This window comes from Falco biarmicus, chromosome 2 (genome assembly GCF_023638135.1).
Source record: "Falco biarmicus isolate bFalBia1 chromosome 2, bFalBia1.pri, whole genome shotgun sequence".
Lineage (NCBI taxonomy): Eukaryota > Metazoa > Chordata > Aves > Falconiformes > Falconidae > Falco > Falco biarmicus.
Window position 1 is genome coordinate 34,845,882 of NC_079289.1, and position 19,709 is coordinate 34,865,590.

Sequence of the window (19,709 nt, forward strand, 5' to 3'; positions counted from 1 at the left end):
TGTGATATAGTTGCAATCACAGAACCATGGTGGGATGCAATGGACGGCTATAAACACTTCAGAAGGGACAGACAGGGAAGGAGAGGAGATGGAGTAGCCCTGTATGTTAGGGAGTGTTTTGGTTATCTAGAACCTGATGATGGTCACAATAAGGTTGAGTGTTTAGGTGTAAGAATCAGGGGGAAGGCCAACAAGGCAGATATCATGGTGAGAGTGTGTTGCAGACCACTCAGCCAGGGTGAAGAGGCAGACAAAATATTCTATGAGCAGCTGGGAGAAAACTTAAAATTGCTAGACCTTGTTCTCACTGGGGACTTCAACTTACCAGATGTCTACTGGAAATACAATACAGGAGAGAGGAAATAATCTAGGAGATTCCTGGAGTGTGTGGAAGACAGTTTCCTGACACAGCTGGTGAGTGAGCCAGATAGGGAAGGCATTCTGCTGGACCTGTTGTTTGTGAACAGAGGACTTGTGGGTGATGTGATGGTCAGAGTCTGTCTTGGGCATAGCGATCACAAAATGACAGAGGTTTTGATTCTTGGAGAAGTAAGGAGTAGAGTCAGAAGAACTGCTGCTTTGGACTTCTGGAGGGCAGACTTTGGCCTGTATAGGAGCCTGGTTGACAGAATCCCTGGGGAGGCCGTCCTGAAAAGCAAAGGGGTCCAGGAAGGTTAGATGTTCTGCAAGAAGGAAATCATCAAGGCACAGGAGCAGGCCACCCTCCTGTGCTGAAAGATGAGCTGGCAAGGGAAAAACACTGGCCTGGCAGAACAGAGAGTTTTGGCTGGAACTCAGAAAAAAAGGAGAGTTTATGACCTTTGAAAAAAGAGGCAGGCAATTCAGGAGGACTACAAGGATGTCATGAGGTTATGCAAGGAGAAAGTAAGAAGAGCCAAAGACCAGGTAGAACTTAATCTGCTTACTGCTGAAAAAGACATTTAAAAATGCTTCTATAAATACCTTAGCAACAAAAAGAGGGCTAAGAAGAGTATCCATCCTTTATTGGATGCAGGGGGAAACAGTGATAAAGGATGAGGAGAGGGCAGAAGTACTTAATACCTTCTTTGCCTCAGTCTTTAATAGTAAGACCAGTTGGTGTCTGGGTACCCAGCCCCCTGAGCTGGAAGACAGGGAAGGGAAGCAGAATGAAGCTCCCGTAATCCAAGAGGAAATGGTCGGCAGCCTGCTACACCACTTAGACACACATGTCTATGGGGCTGGATGTGATCCACCCAAACTTACCGAGGGAGCTGGCAGAAGTGCTGACCAAAACACTTTCCATCACTTATCTGCAGTCCTGGTTAACTGGCAAGGTCCCAGTCGACTGGAGGTTGGCAAATGTGAACCCTGTCTACAAGAGGGGCCAGAAGAAGGATCCAGGGAACTACAGGCCTGTTAGCCTGACCTTGGTGCCAGGGAAGGTTATGGAGCAGATCATCCTGAGTGCCATCAGATGGCATGTACAGGGCAACCAGGTGATCAGGCCCAGCCAGCATGGAGTTATGAAAGGCAGGTTGTGCTTGACTAACCTGATCTCCTTCTGTGACAAGGTGACCTGCTTAGTGCATGTGGGAAAGGCTGTGGTTGCTGCCTACCTAGACTTTAGTAAAGCCTTTGACACTGTTTCCCACAGCATTTTCCTGGAGAAACTGGCTGCCCATGGCTTGAACAGGTGTACTCCTCACTGGGTAAAAAGTTGGCTGTATGGCCGAGCCCAAAGAGTGGTGGTGAATGGAGTTAAACCCAGTTGGTGGCCAGTCACAAGTGGTGTTCCCCAGGGATCAGTACTGGGGTATCCTGGTTTTGGCTGGGATGGAGTTAACTTTCTTCTTAGTAGCTAGTACAGTGCTGTGTTTTGGCTCTGTTGTGAGAACAGTGTTGATAACCACACTGATGGTTTTAGTTGTTGCTGGGTCATATTTATACCTAGTCAAGGACTTTTCAGTTTCTCAGGCCTTGTCAGCCAGAGGGGCAAAAGAGACTTGGAGGGGACACAGCCAGGTTGGCTGACCTGAACCAGCAAAGAGGTATTCCATACCATGGGATGTCATGCTTGGTATATAGACCTGGGGGGTTATCTGGGGCATGGGGCCTGGTTGCCTGGGGACTGTCCGGGCATCAGTCAGCAGGTGGTGAGCAGTTGTACTGTGCATCACTTGTTTTCCTTTTCCCTTTTCCTTTGGATTTTATCCTTTTCCCTACCTTTACATTATAACTGTTACTATTATTATTATTGCTATTGTTATTATTACTGTTCTTTCCTTTTAATTCTGTTTAAATTATTAAATTGTTCTTATCTCAACCCTTGAATTTACATTCCTTCCTGATTCTTTTCCCCACCCTTCTGGGTGGGGGGGAGGGAGCAAGCAGCTGCGTGGTGCTGGGTTGCTGGCTGGGGTTAAACCATATCATGGGGCCAGTTCTGTTTAATATCTTTATTGACAATCTGGATGAGGGGATAGAGCGCACCCTCAGTAAGTTTGCAGATGACACCAAGTTGGGGGGTAATGTTGATCTGCTGGAGGGTAGGAAGGGTCTATAGACAAACCTGGACAGGCTGGACTGATGGGCTGAGGCCAATTGTATGAGGTTCCACAAGGAGAAGTGCTGAGTCCTGCACCTGGGTCACAACAACCCCACACAACACCACAGGCTTGGGGCAGAGTGGGTGGGAAGCTGCCTGGCGGAAAAGGTCCTGGGTGTGCTGCTTGACAGACGGATGAACATGAGCCAGCAGTGTGTGCAGGTGGCCGAGAAGGCAAACAGCATCCTGGCTTGTATCCAAAACAGTGTGGCCAGCAGCATCAGGGCAGTGATTGTCCCCCTGCACTGGGCACTGGTGAGGCTGCATCTCAAATACTGTGTTCAGTTTTGGGCCTCTCACTGCAAGAAAGACATTGAGGTGCTGGAGCGTGTCCAGAGAAGGGTAATGGAGCTGGTGAAGGGTCTGGCGCACAGTCTCATGAGGAGTGGCTGAGGGAGCTGGGGCTGTTTAGCCTGGAAAGGAGGAGGCTCAGGGGAGACCTTATTAATTTTGACAACTACCTGAAAGGAGATTGCAGTGAGGTGGGTGTCAGTCTCTTCTCCTGAGTAACAACTGATAGGATGAGAGGAAACAGCCTCATGTTGTACCAGGGGAGTCTTAGACTGAATATTAGGAAAAATGTCTTCACCCAAAGGGTGATGAAGCATTGGAACAGGCTGCCCAGGGAAGTGGTTGAGTCACCAGCCCTGGAGGTATTTAAAAGGCGTGTAGATGTGGCATTTAGGGACATTGTTTAGCTGGTAGTGTTAGGTTAACAGTTGAGCTTGATGATTTTAAAGGTCTTTTCCAGCCTAAAAGATTCTTTGATTATGATTCTTGATTTTTTTGCTACTTAAAGATGTAGCTGATATGCATAGCTCAGTCTGGTATACTACACAGTACCTCAGACACCAAACTTCATACACAAAACAAGGAATTGCTACTTCAGTGTGAGGATGCTTGCCTCTAACAGGTTAAGGTCCAGGTCTGGCAAGAAGTTTAATTATTGTACATCATTATATGTCCAGGAATTACACGTGTGAGATTTCAGAAACACATCTTGTCATCTGCTATCTTGATATATAAAAATTAAGCATCTAGAGGAAACCTCTGATATTCAAAGGAAAGACAGTCTTTTCTGCAAGATAATTTGATTTATTAGGATTCCGAGAGTCGAAGTGTAAGGTAACACCTATGATAACCTATATGTCTTGAAGCTGGACATACAAGTCTGATCAATAGACTCAATAGTTTTCCTAATAGTTAATAGAGAGAAATAAATATCCCTGGAGGGCAACTAATTTGGCCCTAAAATAAGTGTGTAAGATGAATCAGATGTGTCAACTTCTAAAAATGCTTATTTCTATTTGTTGGCTAAGAAGGGAGCTTAAAGGCACTACTAGAACTTTAATGTATAATTATTAGAAGCCTGAAGTTGTTTGAGATTCATCTAAAACAGATTGGCTGAGTTATCCTTAGAGGTATTTTTTTCCATTGGCTCTACACAGACAAGTTCAGACAATTAGCTTTACACAGATACTTAATTTTTGGGTGACCAAATTTAGATGTACTGAATCACATTCAAAATGAAGCTCAGCTTTTAAATGCATGGATGATATTTACTACATGTAGGAAAAGAAAGGAGAGAAAGAAGTAAATTAAACGTGTTCCATAATGTTCCATGCTGTCCAATCAGACTTCATGTAATGATTTTTTTCTGTAATAAAAATATAGATCCCCAAATCCTAATAATGCAATCAATGTATATTTTGCTTGAAGTGGGAAGTTTTCCCAGCCCTGTATCCCACACAAGACATTGTTCAAAAATAATTTTGCATTTAAAAATAAAAAAAATACATCCATTGTCTCAGGGTTTACATGCCTATGACACCGTTAATAGTGGGTGCTTGGCACCAAGACAAAGGGGATCAGCATTACTTATGTCTGACAGGAACGGTGTAACATGTATTAAGTTCAGCACCTCAGCAGAAGAAGTACGAACATTATTTTTTTTTCATTAAAAAGGAATTAAATATTCATTCTTGAATTATAGCTTGTCATGATGCATCTAATGTATCTTAACTTCTGCTCAGTGAGCATCTTGAAAAGATTTCTAACAGCTTTGAATTAGGTCAGTAGAGCCTCCATTTTGAAATGACAGCCTGGTGCTGTGCCTGCCATCTTCCCAGCTTCCACCAGGGTTTCAAGACAGGGATACTGGCTTTCTTTTTCTCTTTTCTTCTTTCCTGCTTTCTTTCCTTCTTTTCTTCCTTTTGGACGTTGGAGGAGGGGAATCTGCCACAATAAGCTAGAAAAATCCATTCTGTCAAATTGCATGCCCTGCTGCTTCATCACCATTATTATACTGAGGTTTTACATTAAAGTACCCTGGATTTTAAATTGAAAGTCAAATATAATTTGCCACTAGAAGCATGAAGTGAGTGACTAGAAAAGCTGATGCTAGGCGCAGCATGACAAATTGGTATCTATCTAATAATGAGCCTTACAAGGTCATGGATCACTACGAACCTCTCAGTTTTATGTAAGTAGAACTGGACTACATTGTGTCAGTTGTTGTTTCAGGGGAAAGGGCAATATATTTTAGATTGGCCCATACATTTTCAGAGCTAAAGCTAGACAGGTACAATAAGTCGCTTTTTGATAGAAAAAAGGGAAAGCGACAGAGAAACAGAAGGGGAGAAATTTTGTAGTTCCACACACCCACTTTCAGGATAAATTGTGGTCAAACAGTATATAGGTTTAAGCTCTAAAGAAGAAAAAACGCACGGATTTATAAATTATTTTAATAAAATCTTTAAGCAAGTGGTAATTTAATGGGATTTTTAGGGTAAATCATTGAATTGATTTTGTGTCTGCAGCTGTATCAACAAAAAGAAGAGAGGAACAGCCGTGTTCCTACACTAGAAGTAATGTTATTAATAGAAGACCATTACAACATTTGAAACATTCAAATAACTTCTGAGCAAGTATTAATCAATAGGGTCCTCATGGAATTGATAGAACTATGACCATTTATACCATGATGTAGATGGTCTGATAACATCATCCCTTAATGACATATTCGCAGAATTTGTGCAGCTGGCAAATGTTGTCATTTGAGACTTACACTCAGCTGAGATCATTTACTAGGAGTTGCACTTCTGGGACACAAAGACCTTTATCAGTTTGTCTTATGACATTATTTTTATGTGCCTTTATGAGACACTGTGTAGGATTCATGTACCATAACTGGCATCTAAAATGTAGTTCACCGTTCTAAGCTCCTTTGCATCACTGTAGTATAATAGAGGGATATCACTTTTTGGAGAAGCTGAACTCTAGACAGAGATTATTTTATTGCAAAATAGGCCTCTGGGACAGATTGGATTGCTAGAAGCTAGAAGGGCTTCTGGCAATAAAGGGAGACTAGAGTGGAAGTTTGGGCTTCACCACCTATCCTTCAGATGTCTGAAGCTGGGTGAGAGTTCCCAGAATATCTGCCTCTCTTCTCATCTGTCTTACCTAACAGGAAAATTGAAAAACAGTGAGAACAGGAAACTCATTGTAGAAAGAAATATGTAGCTGTGAAGGGCAATGGCTGGAAGGTGTGTCGTGGGGGCAGAAATGCGACACTGGGGAGAACTACATTTCAGGAAACTGCAGATGATGGTAGCTGGAGGGTTCCATTAAGTGACTGCTGTTCTGACCCAAAGTGGAGGATGAAATTCAACAGAACTAACCCAAACTGCTCACATGCCTTTTCTGGTCAGATCAGTGGCCATACTACTTTTTTACAGAAGAATTTCAATGTACTGGGAGATTAGTTGTGATTTGCTCTTCCTCTGTTGTCTTAGAAATAGGATAGTAGTAGTATTGGCAAAGTAACAGACAGTGAAGATGTCTCCCTGTAAAGGCACGGTCTATTGAAAATCAAAATGCAGAAATTGTGATCATGTTAACAGTTCTAGCTATGGAGTTTAGCTTTATAAAGTATCTTGTTTAATTTGTTTCCATGTTGGAGGTCTCTTGTTTAATCTCTGCTATGTCAGGTAAAAGGGATGCAACTGCAGCAGCAGTGCCATGAAAAACCTGCAGCATATGCAATGGTTCCGATTTTATTTCCTGTGCAGTGAACCTTTCTAAATGCTAGGAGTCTGTTAGCTGGAAATGTCTGATGGTTTTCTGTAATGCACAAAAGGGACAGGTTGTGCTTTGCCTCTTGATTCTTTTAATTTTATGGTTTTCTTCAATTCACAATAAAAAACACAGTGTGATACGTAACACATGGGAGAAATAACCCAACCTTTGGTATAATGGTTTAACCTAAAGTTCACTGAATAAATAGAAAAGATGGTTGCTTATTAGTGTTGAAACATATTCCTGACCTAGTACTGGGCCCCAAGAATAACATGCTGCTCAATGAGTTTTCTTTTCAGGGGGCAAGCAGTAAAATCAGAGTCAGTATGTAGAAGAACTGTCCCTTACAGGCACAGTATGGCCCCAGAGGGTAAGAGAATCATGAGGAACAAGCAGCATGATTTATGAGAATAAATCTTATCAGACAAATTTGATTGCTTCTTCTGATAGAATTACCAAATAAGCAAATGAAAGGAAAATGGCAGACCTAATATGGTTTGATTTCAGTGGAGCATTTGATATAGCAGCCATGAAATCTCATACAATTAATTCAAATTGACAAATATGTGGACTGTTGCATGGGTTGAAGATTAGCTCACAGGCCATAAAAAAAGAATATTGATGGATCAAGTTGAAGGGAGATGCATAGTCATTTGCTGCAATGCTGGTACTAAATCAAGACTTGTTTAACATCTTCAGTCCTGATTTGGAAAGGAGAATGAGGCAGCTCATTAACAAAATTTATCCATGACATAATTTGGGAGGAGCTTTGAATGTCCTTATGGGTAAAGAATAATACGATGTGTCAAAGATTGATATGATAAAGTAATAAATAAATTATAAAAGTACAAGGCAGCAGTGCTGGTATAATTTGAAGCAAATATTGAACTAATATTTAACAAGCTGGAAAGGATGAGAGAATAAAATATAATTGTGTCAGATAATGGGCACAACTTGAAAGGGCAAGAAAAAGGGCAAGTGAAGTTATAGGTGCATACGTATTATTGCTTCATGGAATAAGGTGATACAGTAGTATCTCAGAAGAGCAGTTTAATCTTGAGCACAGAAACAGACCTAGTCTATACAGCCCTGGCACTCAAAGCATAAAATTGGTTTCTTGGAATGATTAATGAAAGGAACTATAAGAAACTGAAGTGATAGCCAATTGGTCAGATACAGTGAAGAAAGACTAAAATGGATAAACTATAATAGGCTAGATTAAAACCACTGACTTTGTACATGTATTAAAATACCTTTCTGCCAATTTAGTAATCAATATGAAGCAGCTTAGACTACTTGTTAATATAGCTCTCCATGTATGCTTAACAAATAGAAGAGTATCTGGTAGTCTCCAAATACCAAAGGAGTCTGTATCTCAGGGATGGAGAGGAGTTTTGTGTGATGCAGAAAATGAACGACAGAGGTTGAGAAAATACTGTTAAGGTGAATACAAGCAGCTTTTACTTGCCATATTAGAAGTATATTTTGTGGGAGCAATACTAGATGAGCAGATATACGCTATGTATATTTCTTTGCCCTTCACCTTTGTGTCAGCATACTACACTTGTAATAAAATTTGCTTCTTTAAGTGAAAGTTTCCTTTAGTGGGAAGGATAGTAGAAAGATAAAATATTTGGGGCCATACCATCTCCCATATGCAGCCTTTACCACCCCAGATGGCACACCAACTGCCAAGTCCTAGAAATACTACAGAATTATTACCTTCCAAACATGAAGCAGACTAAACCAGCACAGCATATAATAGATCTCCCACAAACACTTCCAAAATTAGGACTAGGTGCCTCTTTTTATATACAAAGCCCAGATGGTACAGACAAACCAACTGTGAACTACATTGCTGATGTGATGTTTAAACCTTACAAAAATGTATGCTGGTATAAGTAATGGCCTCTATTTAAGAATGGAAGGCTGAATAAATGAAAGAGATGCAAAGTATTGCAGCTTGCATTGAAATTGGCTAGTTAGACTTTGACTATCACTCTGTAGGGCCATTCTTGTATTAAACTTAAGTACGGAACAAGTTTTGCCCAAGCAGAAATGTTTAACATGAAAATATAGAATCTAATGTCTAAGCTTTGGAAACCTAGTTTGAATACTTTCAGCAAAAACCCAGCAGTGGAGTAACAATCCAATAGAGTTGAGATTAATATTTCTGTTGACTAAGTAGAGGAGAAAAGAATAGAAGCAAGGAAATAATATTCACTCCAACATTTGAAGAAAGTGAGAACTTTGTGTTTGCACTAGTTAGACTAGTCTTGACTAGAGTCAGACTCTCTTTTCTTTAGTATTTGTTAAAGCCATTTGCTAGTTTCATGCTAGAGGTAAGGACATCTAGAGACTAATGTTATATAAAAGAGGAACAGATAGATCCACAGTTTCATGGTAGGTAACAGGGGACTCGGCAGAGGAGGAAACTCCTAACACTACTTTTACAGAAGGAAAGGCTGCATCATGGAAGTCCTTCTAGCTTTTCCCCACTGAGAATATAGGAAAGCAATATTAATGGAATCAAAAGTTTTGTGAATTAACAGGGAGTTTAGCTGGATACCAGTGTACCTTAGCAGAGGTGCTTTTCTTGTGCACATGCTGTCAATGTATAAACTAAAAGTGAAGCTTCTCCCGTGGCATTCATAAGTTGTTTCTCACCCTCTTTTTTTCTCTTTCTCTCTCTTTCTCTCTTTCATTTTCTTTCATTTCACTTCTCCCAGCTGTTCTTGTGGATATTCTTATGCCTATTAGTGGGTAAAGTCAGGCTGTGTCCATAAAGCAATTAATTGAAGAAGTCAGTTAGGGGTAAAGCAGCAATTCAAAGACAGCACAAGGCTGGATTAGGTAGTTGTCTTCTGGCCTTAGGAGAAAGCCTTGAAAACAAAAAGATGTTATCTGAGCTATGGTAGAATTCAGTGAAAAGTCAGCATTCACCACCACATCACTGCTATACCTCTGATACTAGATATGGGAATATATCAAAATTAGGACAGCCTCTAGGAGAGTGAGTGGTGAAATAGTAGTAGCATTTGCTGTTTGGTAGCAACCTGATAAAAGCAATGACATACATATCGCTGATACTTGATCAATAAAACACAAATTCTAATGATCACATTAGTATTTTTTGACTCATTTAGATATATTTTCAAAAGAAGAAAGGTATAACAACATGCTATGGTCATCAGACTGTCACTATATGGAAGGTTGCTAAGGGTGGCTGTAGAAAAGAAGACTAGATTTGTCCTCTGAGTCAACACTTTTTGCATTACATATGTTCAGACATGTGACAGCATATTGTTGACTTGTACTTTTGCAGCAGGTCTAAGTAAGTAGGAAAGATACCCCATACACAATATACATTTAATTCACACTTTTCTGTACTTTTAAGTATACCAGCTTAAAGAACTTCAGCTTCTCTGAACGAATTTGAGCCATGTGTCATAACATCTGATGTTACTGGAGCAGTCTGCTTACCTAATTGCTGAACACTTTGGGTCCTTTGAGCATAAAGGTCATATCTTCATGCAGTGACTTCAGTGGAGGTACACCAATTTGCACCAACTGAAAAAATGGTCTTAAAGATTTTTGTGGCCAGAATTTCTCATAATAAAAGACTTGGCAAATCTGAAAGTCATTATTTTAATGGCACTGCAGACAGCTATTGTTAAACATGAGGCACAGTTCTAGGGTAATTATGGCATTATAATATTACTTTATAATTTAACTTTTCTTAGCTTTAATTACCATCATTGAAATGTGTGTGTTTGTCTTGCTCCCATCTAGTCAAGTACCCTGCACAGATAGTACAGAACAGGAAGAGAAGCTCTGCTAGTCCAGACATCCAGAGTTAGTACTTTAAAAAAGTCTCACCTAGGAATAAAGCAGTGGACAATTCTGTACTGTGGAGTATTCATGGTGATAGGATCTTGCAGCATTCTGCAGCCTGTTGCCACGGGCAGCAGCTGGCTTAGCATATGTGTAAAAGTGCCCACTGGCTGTACCTAAGGTTGAAATGGATGGATAGAGTGAGGGAAAACTTGGAAAATGGGGATCCCTAAACTAAATTCTGGAACCTTTTCCAATAGGAGTTTAAAATGGAGGCTGCACGGAGTGGCGTAGCATGTATGTTGAACTCTTAAGACTCATGTTTTGAACATGACTAGTGTCAGCTGGCTCGGTGTCTTTTTGGCTTGCAGACTACATTTTATGAGACATGACTACCCAGCTCACATAAGGGTCATGCCTATGACTGGGGTCCAGACATGCCTCTCCCCAGCTACAGGCTCAGGCTATATCTCTCCTGACAGGTGGCTTAATCAGGGGAGAAGACATTTCAGGACAGGGTCCACTGACGGAAGTTTGGGGTACTGAACAGTGAAAAACTTTTAAGGAGTGGTGACTTTCAGAGGTATATAGGAGAGCAGATCTCCTCTCTGGGCTCTGTAATACTTGTGCATGGAGTGGAAGTGTAAAATCATGGCTGGTCATGTAATCCCTTGTGATGGGACTGGCTAGAATTGTGTCTGTCTTTTTGTCACTGGTTTAGGTGTGATGTTTAAGGATTATCTGAAACAACAACTAAAGTCATAACAACCACAATGAAAAAAAGGCTCAGAAGGAGCAATGTATTACTTGGAAAATGAGAGGATGTGAGATTTTGAGTTTTACAGGAAAGCTTTCAGGTTTGGTTTATCTGAACGTATGGGCTCAAAATAGTTCAGCTTTTTTGTTTTGTTTTGTTTTTTGGTTTTTTTTTGGTTTTTGTTTTTAGCTTAGCTTTTGTAGCTTTATGGAAAGATTTATTTGTCTCAGCACAGCTCTACAAGAGTAAACTGAACTGTTGCTTGTTCATGCATCCTGATTAAGGGTCTTACCATCAGTTCTGTTTCTCTCTGCTGAGACTTGAAGTGTTAGTATTGAGTACTTGCTATATCATCATGGTACTGTTTGTCTGAAATCGAGCTTGGAAAATGTGGAAGAAACTGACAGGCATTCTGGCAAGTCCTGAATTGCTTTTCAATTCAGCTGTGTTCACCACCAAAGGGAGTAGTTCTTGCGGGGGAGATATGATTAACAGCAAAATATCCTGGCTTGTCTTAAACATAGGAAGAAGGGCTGTAGGTCCACTACAAAAATGTGGGATTCAGGTGCCTCACTGGGCTAAAGGGACACATGTTAAACCTGCTAAAAGCACACGTTAAACCCAGACTGAACATTTGGCCACTGTACCTGTTTGCAGGATAATTTGAGAATGGCTCTTCCCCATTCATTTACCAATAAATTTACAAATCCAAACGCACTTGCTTATGAATGCAGATATCTGCTATTTGCCCAGCTATTCTCCCAATCCATTTATGGTTATTTAGAGCTTTAGGCAAATATTGAGGGAAACTGCCATGAAACTGAGATGGCCAATTACACCCTTTAAATAACAAACAATGCATGCTGAATGGGTCAAGGACCTAATTAAATGAAAAACTTGCAAGAGGCAAGCTGATTGAAAAATATTTGTACAAGGTACTCCAATGATTTAAAGAAAATGAATGCATGTATGGTGTTCATAATATTTTCATTAATAATCTATCAACAAAAAAAAGGGTCTAATTTATTAGCTAAAATGTCTCCCAAGAACAGTTTGCCCAGGTCTAGTGTGAAATGACATATTGAATTCAATTCTGTGCTGAATCATTCCTTTGAAAGAAAATGGTTTGCAGCTAGTAAAATATCCCTGGATAATCACAGAGGTCAGAAGCCATGACCTTGTTGTGTTGCATGCCTATTTACAGTATGCTCCCACTGCAGGTTGTCAGGGCTTCAAGTACCTGCTCTACTTGAAGTACAAAAAAAGAAACCTCCGTATTTGACACTGTGAAAAACCCAGCCATCTTTTCCTCCTCATTTAGTCAAATTGTCTTCTTAACATATGAAAATATCCTAGCCCGTTCAATGATTCATGCACCTCCTACGGTGCTGAACTCTTAGTGATACCTAACTGTATCACTTGCCACATTGTTTCACCAAACTTTTCTCATTTTCTGTATATTTGTTCCTATTTACAGAATCTGTCAAACTTCCAATATAGAAGTAATGAATCTAAGCATATAAAAAGGCTTAAGTTACTTTGGGAGAATGCATTCTGGTCATTTCTCTCTTCTAGTCCTCCTAGATCTCCTCAGGGTTCGTAACTCTTTTCTTTTTTTATTGAATGTGCTTTTCTTTCCTGCCTCTCCATTTAATTTGAGCAAATTTGATAGCCATGGGCATTTTATTTTATTTTTACCATCTGTTTTCCATTTTTATTAAATAGTTATAGTTTATTGTTAATTGAAATTGCAAATTGGCCATATTATGTTTATACTATAATAATAGCATCTGGATTTAAAACTGTAGGAAAGATTGCTTCCCAACTGTTCTCACTATGCATGGGCCTAGAGCCTTAAAATTACACCTGTCCTATGGGGGATTTCCTGCCCTTCAGGTTGATCTCTTAAATAGCTGAGGTTTTGCTGAAAAATAAAAGCTTCCCCTTTCTGTTAGAGAAGAGAAAGGTAAAGGTTCCAGGACAATAGCCTCAAAAATTTTGAAATAATAAAAGTCTCATGCAGTAAGATAGGATCTTTCAGGGCCTGGTCCAAAATCTCCTCCTTATTTCTGGAAAAAGCCAGCTATACAAGAAACATATGCTGAATTGCAAATATCATCAACCAGGCTTGAGAGACATTTTATGCTGTACTCTACTCTTTGACAGTCCAGCATACTATTTCTAGAGACATTAGAGAGGTATTAGTATGTCTTGCGGGGCTATTGAACACTGTAAACTTCTCCAATGTATCACAATTACAGGAACACCTGTTCTAAGTAACATTTTGCTGAGCCACTACGAGAATTCAGTGCTCAACAGCCCTCAAAATTTCTCATTTCTTTCCCGTGGTGAGGTGCTTTAGTGACTTCTCTGTGGACCATAATAGAAAACGCTTTAAGGTCAATGGTTCAATACCTCTTAAAGGACACCCCCGCCTCCCTCCCCACCATTTCGGACTAATAGTGCTTTCTCAACACTTGAGATTTTTTGCTTACCAGTGTCTATTTCTTCATCTGTTTATTTTTGTTCTACAGAGCTGAGGAAGAAAGGAAATAAGTAGCAAATTAGTTACTGGTATAGTCTACGTTACAGTACACAGGTGCTGTAAAGAAGGAAGGAGAATTTACAGGACAGAACAAATGTATGAAGTTAATTGTGAAAAAAACAAACTATGAAATAGGAGCTCAGTCCTGACAAACCTGGAGAAGTCCCGTGATGTGGGTGAGAGCCCTGATTCTGTATGGAGTTGGTGGGAGACACCGATTCCCTGCACATTAATGGCCAAGATTAAACCCTAGATTCTAGATATATTCTGTGGTGCTCCATGTCTCATTCGGGTCTCAAAACAAAGGGCCAAGCTTTTAGAGAGCAGGATGCTAATGGCTGAGTGATATTGAAAATTTCACTCTCTCATTCATATGTTGCAGATTCAGCTCCAGCACTCAAGTACTCTGGCTCATATCTGGAGCATTAAATACGAGGGTTGACCTTGTCCTGGTTTTTTTGCTATGGGGTAAAAAGAGAAAACCAGTAACAAATACATTAATCAAAGGCACTAGGAAAAAAGTCACCATAAAACTGTCTATAAAGGGTATATGATATGAAGGAGACAGCTCTCTGTTCTCATGTTATCTTGGACAAGACACTGGGTTTTTTGATTCCCATCCTTTGTCTTGAGCTTGTCTATTTGTGCTAAAAGATTTGGGGATAAAGACTGACTTTTCCTGTGTATTTGTACATTATCACACATAAATCTTACTTGGTCTCATGATACACTTTTGCAGTTAGTATCTTATATTACTAGATGAAAGGCATAAGAATGGGTAATGGGAGAAAAATGAACCAAACATTGAAAGATGTATTAAAAGCAATAAACAGGCACCCTTGGTGGGCACAAGCACCTGCTTCTTCTCCAGCACATGACAAAAATCACTTATTCTGCCAGCTGTAACTATAAACATAAAGTAAATGGGCCCCAAACTGGAATTGGATGAGCTAAAAATAGCAGTTTATCCAACAGATGTCACCCTTTTCTCTCTTCCCAGATGATCTGTGGACAGGTCTGGATTTGAGTTAAAAAATGCAGCATTTCTAATTGTGTAAGGAAATTTTTTTTGTGTGAGACCCTTTGAACCTACTAGGGTGTGAAGGGCTGGGGAAATCACCTTGCTGTGTTCTTTTAAGGAGGAAGGAGCATATCAGGTGAGAATACTGATGTGCGAGCATCTACTAGGTTCGTGTTCAAAAGGAAAATAGGTATTTTCTTGCACATTCCTGTCCATAAAAACTCAAGGTTGAAGATTATGAAGAGATGTCCCTCCCAGACTGGAGCAGTGATAAAGCCAAGGAGTGTGAAGCCTTAATTCGCTGTCTTGATAACAATGGTCCCCAAAACATAAGCAATAAAGAACATGATGTGAAAAAAGGATGTTTTCTCTAAGTTTCTGTTAAAAGCTACCAGGCAGATTTACTTTGATTTTATAACATCATTTGTCATTTGTAATGTTAATGTGAAGATTTCCCTTCGTGACTATGAGGGAAACAATAGGTGTTACTAAGTTACTGTGCTTTTTTCAGTGCTTCAGTTATGCAGTGTGTCACTTGAGTCATCTTCAGTTATGAAACTGTAGTCATTAAAGTGCAGCATGTTTAAAGCTACTACCTCCTGGAAGCCACTGATCCATGCAATTGCTGTCACACTGGAGAAGGCAATCTTTGACTTGACATTAGTTTCTTGTCCTTCCATATTGTATATGACATACTCTCTTTCCTTTTGCATTTTACTTGCAGGATCATGGCATTTTAAAGAAACAGAAAAAAGCTTCTTGGGCTGTCAGTCATTGACCAGTCCTGGAAGACTTCTCTTCTGTTCAGAGTATCATAACAGTGACCATTTCAGGCATGTTGACTTTTCAGGCACTTTGGCGTAAGCATTATATGAAGTTTTGCTTGACATGTCAACATGGAACAATACGGGAGTGCAATGGAAGTCCTGCGTGTGCAATGCCTCACAGGGAGCAGTTGAGCTAGTAGTTAAGATCTCAGTTAGGCTTTTTAATTTCTGGGTTCTATTTCTACCTCGTATACACATTCTCTGTGATACTCTCATCTCCTCTTTTTCAATATTTCTGGGAGAGATTAAAAATCCTATAATTCACACTGGAAAAAATTACTCTCACAACTCGTTTCTCTAACGATTAAAGCAGTTATCTGATGAGTTTTAGTCTTTATGGGGATGAATAAGGAATCCATGACGAAGCAGCTTTTCTTTCCTAGCTTCTGTAATGTGGGAACAATAGTTTCCTATGTTAGAAAACACTGTGATGATAAAAGGTGGGGTCTTTATAAAGCCTATGTTACCTTCCTTGTTAGTTTCCAAACTCTGTTATGGTTCTGTAAAAATCTCAGCAAAATTCATTAGCGGTCACATCTGCTCAGAAACAATAGTGATAGGAAGTAATATGGTTATAATTCAACATGTCTGGGGTGGGGTAGGGAACACGTTTAATTTCCCTTTACTGCTGGTGATGGATTTTTGCAGCTTCACCTTTCTGTGCTACTGATCCTAGCAGTCCCAGGCTCTAAACAGCAAACAGCTTGACTTGCAGAAACTTTCTACTCCCTCTGGGAGGACCACAAACTTACAGCATATTTTAAGCTGTTTGATTTTCTGAGGGGAGAGAATTGTCTCCAGGCACAAATTAGTGCTACCAGTGGAAGATGGAGTTCAGCTGTTTATATACTAATATGCAACAATTATGATAAAACAAAACTAATTCTGAAATTCTGCTGTAACTATGGTAACCTACATTCAATGTATTCCATTAAAAATATAAAAAAGGCTCCCCAGCAGGAGAGAGTAAATATTATCTATTATTGATTGATGAAGGTTCCAGACTGTGAAAAGTGGTTAATATATTTTTTGCAATGAAACACATTTGTTAAACCTTCCTTTTATTGATGGTTATTGTCTGTTTAAATAGCATCAGATCATTATCATTAATTTTTACATCTATTTTGAATCATTTGCTTCCTTCATTAGACAGTCTCCATTTTACAAAAGATGTCTGAGCAATTCCTTTATTAACTTTCTTTTATCTAGTCTGGGACATTTCCATTAGTATTTGACTGAAACTTGACAAAGAGTTTACAACCCCAAATGCATTTGGTATACTTGGATCATTTTAGCTTTAATAATAAATCCTCAAGGATTTGGCTGTTTAATGAGGAGCAAACAAGTTATGCAGATATTCTGTTAATTTAGTCGCTAATTGTTACGGCTTCCAAGTTACTTAGGTTAAATGTTGCAAATTACCCATGAAATAAAAACTTTTGAAATTCAGACAGCAACAATAATGTCAAAGCATTATGAGATGTCTGTGGCTAAGAATGAGAGAGAAAAATTGGTAGCACTGCATAGGTACATTAGCAAAATGCTTCCTATGGCTGGAGAGGCTGCCCTGCTCCTGGCAGTTCTCTGCAGAGGTCATGGACCAAGCTGATGGAGGGGGAACCAGCACAGCCGTATTGCAGGGCAGTTCCCCAGGCTGACTAGACCCAGGACTGGAGATTGATCTTTTCCTATCAAAACTGTTTCCTATACAGAGTTAGTTCAGCTGCCTCCACAGGACTCTTCTTCACTAGTTTAGAGAAACTGAGAAGGATTTGCTTGGAGATTTGAACCACTAAATGTGAGCTTTGTGTCTTAGCTCGCATTGCAGTCAATAGAAATGTAATCCATAAAGTCAGTGAAGCCTAGAAAATGGTTCAGCTGACTGTCAGCCTGGGTTGCAATTCAGCTGCTTGAACATGGCCAGTTAGAGCTGCCTGAGAAGTTTTTGGGTGTCTCACCCTCCTGCTGCTGGTCTAGCAAAGCATTTCTCTCCTGTGTATGTTCTGACATATTTGCCAAGTCTATGAAGCTATCACAGGTACCCTAAAGCATTCTAAAAGGAGTTGGATACCTGTATGAACTGTGACACTGACTGGAGCCCTTGATCTCTGCTCAGCATAAGGGGAGCTTAAAGATATGGGTGACAGATGACACCCAGTTCAAGACACCTTAATTTCAAACCAAATCACACTCATGCTACACATTCCATAGCTTCATGGGCATCACACAACACAACAAGGGAGATATGGTCTATACCTTTGCAATTTCCTGATATTTCCACAATATGTTGGCTTCTCCTGTCTGTATTTAAACCAGACATCTCCTTCACCTGAGGTGTCTGTAGGAACCCAGTCTAGTTAGGTGTGTCAGAAGCAGAGTATTACAGAGCGGTAACATGTTACTGCATTAGCTGATACATCCTGTAGGAGAGATATCAAAGGAGATCAAAAGCAATGTAGAAAAAGTGTCATGGAGAATGATTTCCTTATTTTTAGATCAAGACTGAAGTCACTGGTCAGACTCTAAAAAAAAACGTATTGATATTACTTCTTCTGTAAAAAAAGGTTAGGTCTTCAGTGACTTATCCCACAACTATTCACTGGCAACAGAAAGGGGTTTTCTCTAAGCTATGCCTACAGTAGTACAACAAAATGATTCTTATTCATATCCAGTTAACTTTATCTGTACCATTTTGTTTTCTCAAAAGGAAAGAAAAAAATGGAAAAAAAGGAGATATTTTTATTTTATTCGCAGCCCAAACTGTCTATCTGCTTGTTTGGTTTTGTTGTATGAACTCACTCTGAAGTGATGATATGGATTACCAGGCTGTTATCCCGAATAAAAAGTGCTGTCATTAATTCTCTTTTGCTGCAGCTATGGACCATTATTTCCAATAGCTGTAGGTGTCACTTCCAGTACTGTGACCCATCAGGAAATCTCTCAGGAAACTGAAAGAGTTTACACAATGGCCTAGCAAGAATATAATTTACAGGGCAGCAGAAGGTGCAACTGCCTACTAGTCTCAGATTTATTCCTCATTCCTATGGCAGAGCTTAAATAAGTACAAGGAGATGTTCTTTCCCTGCTGTTGAGCTCTCCTGCTGCTGCTCCACAGTGAATTCAAGCACCCCAAGACAGTATATCCTCCATCCATCAGCTGCCTGCCAGTGTTAGACCTTGTGTCGGGACCGCAGCCTTCTGCAGTGTGCACTGGCTGCACAGCGGGCGAGAAATGTCCTTCGCTTCAGGGGATCCAGGGGTGAAAGTAAAGCTGAAAGTATAAGGATGAAGGAGGAGCTTGTATCTGGTTAGTAGCAGGTATGAAGGTGAAGAAGAAAAGTGAGAAAAGAAGCAGCATCTGTGAGGAATGTCTGGGACTAGGTATTCCATAAACTGACTAGATTTTTAATTAATATTATTTTTCTTTGTGTTCTTCCATTTAAAACAAAATCTTCTAGATCTCTTGCTTTTTGTATCCACAATCATAATGTCAAATGACACACACATCTTTCAGAGCTATTAATTTGTTTACACCATTGGGAAATATTTAGCTACTATATAAGAACTTGTGCTGCTCATACTCAGATAACACAAGGTGATGGAAAGAGTACTTCTTCTTATACCTGTCCATCAAATGCTGGGAAATTACCCTCTAAAGGTGAAAGCCAAGCTTATTACTACTGGGATAACTGAAGCTGGACAAACTACTTGTGCTTAGTACCTTTCTTGGGAAGCTTTGGCTTTCTTTCTGTTGGCAAATAATCGTTAAAAAGGCTATGGCTTTTTTTTGTTTGTTTGTTTTTATTTTAGTGTCTGTTTTTTACCCACCTCCATGTGTATTTACTGTTCTGTCTTTTTTTTGAGTATTTAGTGACTTTTGAAGAGTTTGTTGTGAAGATGTGGAAATTGAAAAAGCACCTTTCAAATGATCCATGCATCACCATTTATGTTTTTGTTCCTTAAAACAGAATGCAGCTGTTAGAATCAGATTTTCAGTGCAAAACAAAAATATACTCTCCACAGATACTTTACAAATAATTCCTCTGAATACTTCTTTGTTT